This window comes from Octodon degus, unplaced genomic scaffold (assembly GCF_000260255.1).
Source record: "Octodon degus isolate 3935 unplaced genomic scaffold, OctDeg1.0 scaffold00042, whole genome shotgun sequence".
Taxonomy (NCBI): domain Eukaryota; kingdom Metazoa; phylum Chordata; class Mammalia; order Rodentia; family Octodontidae; genus Octodon; species Octodon degus.
This window is the reverse complement of record NW_004524618.1, coordinates 6,192,924-6,200,836: the sequence shown is the minus strand read 5'-3', so window position 1 is coordinate 6,200,836 and position 7,913 is coordinate 6,192,924.

Here is a 7,913-nt window from a genome sequence, read left to right as displayed (position 1 = left end):
TATAGATTTCTGAATATTGAACCATTCTTGCATCCCTGGGATGAATTCTACCTGGTCATGATGTATGATCTTCTTGATGATTTGCTGTATTCTATGTGCTAGGATTTTATTGAGAATTTTGGCATCTATGTTCATGAGGGAGATCGGCCTGTAATTCTCTTTCTTAGTTGCATCTTTCCCTGGTTTTGGTATTAGTATAATACTTGCCTCCAGGAATGATTTTGGGAGGATTGCTTCCTTTTCAATTTCATGGAAGAGTTTGAGGAGTATAGGACTACATCATCTGTAAATTTCTTGTAGATACAGCTGTGAATCCATCCAGACCTGGAATTTTCTTTGCCGGTAGGTTTTTAATTACATCTCGTATTTCATTGGCTGTTATTGGGCTATTGAGAGTGGTTATAACTTTTTGATTCAGTTGTAGGAATTTGTACCTTTCCAGGAATCTGTCCATTTCTTCTGTGTCTTCTATTCTGTGAGAGTAAAGATTCTCAAAGTAACTCTTGATAATCTTCTGAATTTCCACTGGGTCTGTGTTAATTACACCCTTTTCATTCCTTATTGCTTGTATTTGAATTTTTTCTTTCCTCTTTTTGATGAGGTATGCTAGGGGCTTATCGATTTTATTTAATCTTTGAAAGAATCAGCTTTTTCCTGTTTTAATTCTTTGAATTTTGTTCTTTGTCTCAATTGAATTAACTTCTGCTGTAATCTTTACGATTTCTTCCTGTCTTTGGGCTCTAAGTCTGGTTTGCTTTTCCTTTTCTAGTTGTTGCAGGTGCACCATTAGGGTACTTCTTTATTCTCATTGTTTTCTTAATGTGTGAGTTCAGAGCTATGAATTTCTCTCTGAGAACTGCTTTCATCTTATCCAATAAATTCCAATAAGTTGTGCTTCAATTTTCATTGAATTGTAGATATTGTTGCATTTCTTGTTTAATTTCATCTGTGACCCATTGGTTGATGAGTAGGGTGTCATTTAATTTCCATGTATTTAAGGTTATTTTCTGGTTTCTTTTGTCATTTATTTCCAGTTTCATTGCCCTGTGGTCAGATAATGTGCATGGCATAAATTCTGTTTTCTTAGGTATACTTAATCATGACCTATGGACCAGTATGTTGTCTATTTTAGAAAATGACTCATGAGCAGCTGAGAAAAATGTGTATTCAGCTGTGTTTGGGTGGAACACTCTGTATATGTCCACCAAGTCCATTTGTTTCAAACTCTGGTTCAGTTCTGTTATTTCTTTGCTAAGTTTTTGTCTGGTTGACCTATCTTTTGGGAATAAGGGTGTGTTAGGATCTCCTGTTAAAATTGTGGTATTGGATATTAGATTTTTTCATGTCCATTAAGATTTGCTTTATATAGTTAGGGGCTCCCATGTTTGGTGCATACATATTTATGAGTGTTACCTCCTCCTCTTGTAATTTTCCTCTAACCAGTATATAGTGGCCTTCTTTATTTCACTTGATCATTGTTCGTTTGAAGTTGCGACTGTCTGAGAATAGGATTGCTACCCCTGCTTTTTCTGAGGTGCTGGGGCATGTAGTATTGTGTTCCAGCCTTTGACTTTCAGCCTATGAATGTCTCTATGAGTTAAATGTGTTTCTTGTATGCAGCATATTGTTGGATTTTGTTTCCTAATCCACTGTGCCAGTCTATTTCTCTTAATTGGTGAATTGAGTTCATTTATAGTGATGGTTAGAATTGAGGTATGTTGATTTATGGTTGACATGTTATTTACCTGTTGTTGTTTACTCCTTTTTCTCCTGTGTTTAATTGCTTGCCCTATTTAGTTGGTTGCTTCTGTTCTCATTCGTGGAGCTCTGATCATTTTGGTCCCTCTCTAGAACATCTTTCAGGAGCCTGTTTAAGGTGGGCTTTGCCATCATGAAATTCTTTAGCTGTTCTTTGTCATGAAAGTATTAGACTTCTCCATCAAACATGAAAAAGTATTTTTCAGGGTATAGTAGTCTGGGCTGGAATTTGTTTTCATAGAGGGCTTGACCTACTCTGCTCCATGCCCTTCTTGCCTTCAGGGTTTGTGAAGAGAAGTCGGCCATAATTCTGATGAATTTTCCTTTGAATGTGATGTGTTTCTTTTCTCTAGTGGCTTTCAGTAGATAACTCTTGTGCTGAATTTCTGGGATCTTGACTATTATATGTCTCTGTGTGTTTTTCATTGGGTTGAGGTTACTTGTCATTCTGTATGCTTTGGTTACCTGAATGTCAGATTGTTTCCTCATATTTGGGAAGTTTTCTGCTATTACTTCTGCCCATATTTTTTAAATGTCTTTTGTATTGACTCCTTCTTTCTCATTGATGCCTATTAGTCTCATATTGTTTATCTTTGCATCATCTTGCAAGTGATGGATTATTTTTGCTGCATCCTAGTTGTTTTTAAGAGACCTTTTCTTATCTTTTCACTAGCTGCACCAGCGTCTTCAAGATCTGAATCTCTGTCTTCACTTTCACTTAAACGGTTTTGCAAGCTTGTGATTGAGCTTTTCATTTCTGCTATATCTCTTTTACTCTGCTTCATGTGATCTATTTCTTTCTTGTACTGCTCATTCAAGGAATCCATCATTTTTCTAATCTCCCTTTTTTTTTTATCAGTGTCTTCTTTAGAAGCAGTTATAAATTCTTTTACTGCAATGTTTTTTTCAGATTGGGTTTCCTCCCTAGTTTTCTGTAGTTGATTCTTTACTTCAGATGCTATGAGTTCTGAGAATTCTTTTTTTATTTCAGAAAGGAATTATGCTCTGAGTTTCTCTGTAACTTTCTGCTGTTACTTATTTACTATCGACACTATTATTTCATACATTTGAGTTGAGCTAGTAGAAAAGAATTCCACTCTGAGATCCTCTATGACTTTCTGCTGTTGCTTATTTACTATCAACGCTATTAATTCATACATTTGAGCCAAGCTAGTGTCCTCTGCACTTGTCCTGGGTGGGCATTGGGTTTCTTCCATATGTTTCTGCATTTGATTCTTTACTGCAGATGTTATTAATTCAGGGATTTCTTTTTTTATTTCCAATCTGAGTTCCTCTATACCTTTCTGCAGCTGTTTCCTTGTTTCAGAAGCCGTTGATTCTTTGCTTTCAGCTGTGTGATTCCCAATTTGTTCTGTGTTAGTGTCCTCTGCACTTGTTATGAGTGAGGTTGGGTTCTGAGATTGCATTTTGTTCCTTCTCATCATTTTGTGTAGCACTGTCTTCTGACCTTTCTTGTAGATCTTTGTGTCACTTATAACCTTAGCACGTACTGAAGTTCAGGTGCAGATCTACAAAGTTTGGATTTATCCAGCTGTGCCTGTCTTGGATCTGGCTGCTGTGCTCAGCTCTTTCCTTTTGCTGCCCTTGGGGGTGAACCTGTTGAGCCGCTCTGGCAAGATCCTCTGCTCCTGGACTAGCAGGGTGGTTCTGTCCCCTACACTCTCTGCAGGGATTTCAGCTGCAGGATTTCACCCAGGCATGTATGCCAGGCCTGAGTTGAGTCTGTAGAGGACAAGGTGGAGTAGGGGCAAGAGGCAGCTCTCCCACACACTGACTAAACCTGTGCTAGGACTGGATCTGGGGTTTCCCGGAATGCGGCAGAAATTCCTACTCTGTGGGGTGTGGGGGTACTATGGAGTCATGAGGGACGTCCCAAGGGGGTAGAAGAGGGTCTTTCCCACGCTGTACCTGGGCTGGGACCAGTAGTTCCCGCCGGACATGGTACCCGGAAACTCTCCCACACAATTACTGGGCTAGGACTGGGTCTGGGAGTCCCAGAATGCGGCAGAAATTCCTACTCGGTGGGCAGGGTGGGTTAGGTGCTGTGGAGTGGTGGGGGGCATTCCAAGGGGGTGGTAGAGGGTCTCACCCACACTGCGCCTGGGCTGGGACCTGGAGGTCCCACCGGCACAGGGTAGCCAGAAGCTTTCCCACGCACTCACTGGGCCTGGGCTAGGACTGGGTCTGGGAGTCCCGGAATGCGGCAGAAATTCCTACTCAGTGGGAGGGGTGGGGTGGTGCTGCGGAGTGGTGGGGGGTGTACCAAGGGGGTCGAGGAGGGTCTCACTCATGCTGCGCCTGGGCTGGGACCAGGAGGTCCCACCAGCACAGGGTAGCCAGAAGCTCTCCCACACACTCACCGGGCCTGGGCTAGGACTGGGTCTGACTCAATTGTTTATTATAATTTTTTACCATTGTTTTTATATCTCTAAGCTCAAAAGTAAGGCTCCTTCTTGCATTCCCAGTTTTGGTAATTTTTGTCCTTTTACTTATTTCATGGCTGGTGTGAGAGGTTGACCAACTGAGACGTTTTGAAAATATCTTTATGCTCATTTCATCTAGCCTTTCTCTCCTATTTTATTTATTTTCTACAATATTTATTGTTTTCTATTTCTGGAGTTTTTTTCCTTTTCCTTTTTTGCTAAGATAGAAAAAAGGTTATTCATTTTAAATCTTTTTTCTTTCGGAACTTTTATGTAAAACAAGTAAGGCTATTATTTTTTTCCTAAAGACTAATTTCACTGGACCCAACAGTTTTGGTAGTATATGCTGTCATTTTCATGATCTCTCTATAGCATTATCCTTCGTTTGACCCATTAAATGTACAATGTGCCATTTAATTTCTCCATTTTTGTGAACTCCCCAGAGTTCCTTCTGCCTTAGTTCTGTTCAGTGGTATGAGCACATACATGACATGATATAAACTACTACAATACTGTCCCCGTTTTGTGGCTCAGCGTCTCTGAGGTGAAGAATGTTTCCTATGCCCTTGAGAACACCGTGTTTTGTATGGTGCGCTGACTGCTTGGTAGATGTTGCTCGGTGCAGTTGGCTTTTAGTTTCAAGAAATTTTTCTATTTGTTAAAAACTGTATGCTCTTTAATACATTATTAAAATTGTGTTATCAAAGCTATCAACTAGTATCAATGTCGTGTCCATTTTTTCAGTTCTACAATTTTATCAGAAATTTGTTTGTGTATTTTGAAATATATATACTTATATACATATATATTTGTTTTGCTAAATTTAACATGATAATTGTTTGGCAGATTAGCATCCTATATAGTAAAATCTTCTCTCTAAATAATTTTGTCTGGTGGCCTCTGTTTCTATCTCATGCTACATTTACTTCCCGTCCTTTCCATGTGTCCTTTGATCTGGTGTTTCAGAAAATACACCATTGCACAATTTCCTTAATTTTTTACCACTATATTTATCATATTCAACTCACTTAAACTTATTGTAATCACTGGTGAAATATGGTTTACATCCTCCATTTGTCATTTGCTTTTTACTTGTCATGTATTTTTATTAGTCTACTTCTTCAACATTATTATATGTTATAGTAAATGGTTATGCTTTAATCTGACTTTCAAATTTTACCATTATCATATTGTTCTTTAAATCCATTTCATTTGGATTTTCTAGAGATTAAAATTGACACAATAATTTACAACAATCTACTTTGGATGGATTCCAACTTAACTGCAGCAATATCCCCAAATTTATTTTAATCCTAGTCGTTTCCCCCTTCTGCACTGTGCTTTATTACTGCACGCATTATGTATTTATGCTCTGTATCCATATCGTCCCAGTTTCATAATTAGCATATTAGGCTCTTTACTTTGGGGTCAAACAAGAGAAAATGATCATTATAACCCCCTTCATCATTGTTATTATTGTTATCATTATTATTATTTTAGTTTTATGTATTTGGCACCGGGTCTCACTATGCAGCTCAGACTTCTGGTGACCCTCCTGTTTTCAGCCTCCACAACGCTGGGATCACAGGTGTGTGCCGCACCACCCGGACTCAGTCACCAGCTCAGCATGCCCGGGGGTGGGGCTGGCACGGCATGTGGCGCAGGGGATTGAACGCCTGTACCTCTGCTTGCCTAAGCAGGGGCTTAGTTCACTGAGCTATCTTGCTGGTCTTTTTTTTTTTTTTAATTCTTTTTAGTTTATATTTACCTGTATAATTATCTTTATGAGGTTAATTCTTAATGTTTCCCTCTAGTATATTTTCATTTTACCATGAAGGATTACCATTGGTTAATGTTTGTGGTAAATTTTAGACATCTCGGGTTTTAGAAATCGCTTTTATGTGTTTTATTTACTTCAGTGTGCTTCAGTTTCACCTTTCAAGGACACTAACATTTGCCATAATGCTGGGTATGGCACTGCACATCTGTAATGTCATCACTTGGGAGGCTGAGGCAGGATGATCCCCACGAGGTTGAGGCCCGCCTGCACTTCAGGGTGAGAGGCTGTCTGAAAACATCATTTTTCTGCACAAAAATATTTTTTTCATCAGGGAAGTAAAAGTACTAACCACAGAAGACATTTTGTCCCTGAGAGCGCCGCTAGTACTCTTTTCTGCCTATCCTACACCAGGTGATTTCTGCTCTACTCCTCTGGGCCATCTCCATGATTTACTTATTAACTTTTGCTTAAAATTAAGACAGTTAACCTAACAAAAATGCTTTATTTCTTATGCATAATAGCAACTTTTAGAAAAAAATTATTACAGGTTAATATATTTTTGAGAATTTAAAAAATATAAGTAATAAGTAATTGATGTCTCTTCTCAATTATTCTACCTTTTTCTCTTCTTAAATTCTTAGGTATTTCCTTCTTTTTCTAATTTTGTATGCACGTATCTGGTAATATGAACAACTAATTTGAAAACAACATTATGCAATGCAGAAAATATTGTGAAATTCATATTATTTTGTTTAGTGAAATTCTGTATCATGTGTAATTTTCTGTTTTAATAATATTTTGTACTCTCCTTAAAAGTATAAATTTAAAAAAGTAATCAGTGGACAGAATAAAATGCAGACACATAAAATGAAGAACAATTTAAAAAAAAAAACTTCATATTTTCCCACCAAGAGATGATCTTTCCAAAAGCTTGCTTTTCCTCTACAAGTACATATATAACTATGTTAAACATTCACATAGATGTATTTCAAATGCATCATACAATAACTCATTCTGTTATTGTTTTTAAAATAAAATATATACTACATGAGACACATCTTATACTTTTAGTGTTTGTCTATTATTTTATTAAGAATTGTATGATTTACAGAATGTCAGTTATTGCTTCTATAAACTATGTATAATAATCTCAGTCATTAGCAACATGACAATAAATGATTTCAGTGTATCTTTGCATATGTGAAATTTAATTTCAGTGAAAGATTTATAGAGCTGGAATTGATGGATCAAGTGCCTTCTATTAGACTTTTAAAATAATTATCAATTTTGAGAATAGGACTTAGTAATTCACACTTTTAAAATATGTCGTGGATATTGACTTAGCTCTGCCAATTAGACAATACTAAATAATATTGGAATGTCCTATTTATTTTTATTTTTTGCTGGTATCTTCATTGTGCTTTATTTTTAAATTTAATTTCATTTATTTATTTTGTCTTTTTGAGAGAAATTCTCACTGTATAGTTCAAGCTAAGCCTAGTCTCAGTATGTAGTCCAGGATGGCCTCAAACTTGTTGGCAATCCTCCTTCCTGAATCTCCCTAGTGCTCGGACGCCAGGCACACCCACCATGCCCAGCTTTCATTCTGTTTTAAATAACTGCTGTTTGAAAATCACAGCACTGGGCTGGGGAGATGGCTCAGCAGAATAAGCACTTGCCTGGCAAGTGCAAGGGCCTGAGTTCAATTCCCAGTTCCACCAAAAAAAGAAAGAAGAAAGAAAGAAAGAAAGAAAGAAAGAAAGAAAGAAAGAAAGAAAGAAAGAAAGAAAGAAAATCACAGCACTAGCATTAATTTTTGTATTTAGCTTTTTTCAATCTATGTTTTTCTTCTCCTCCCAATATGTTTAATGATATATTCTTGTTAGCTTGTGTGTTTTTCTATTGATTATTTGCTTGAGTTGCTTAACCTT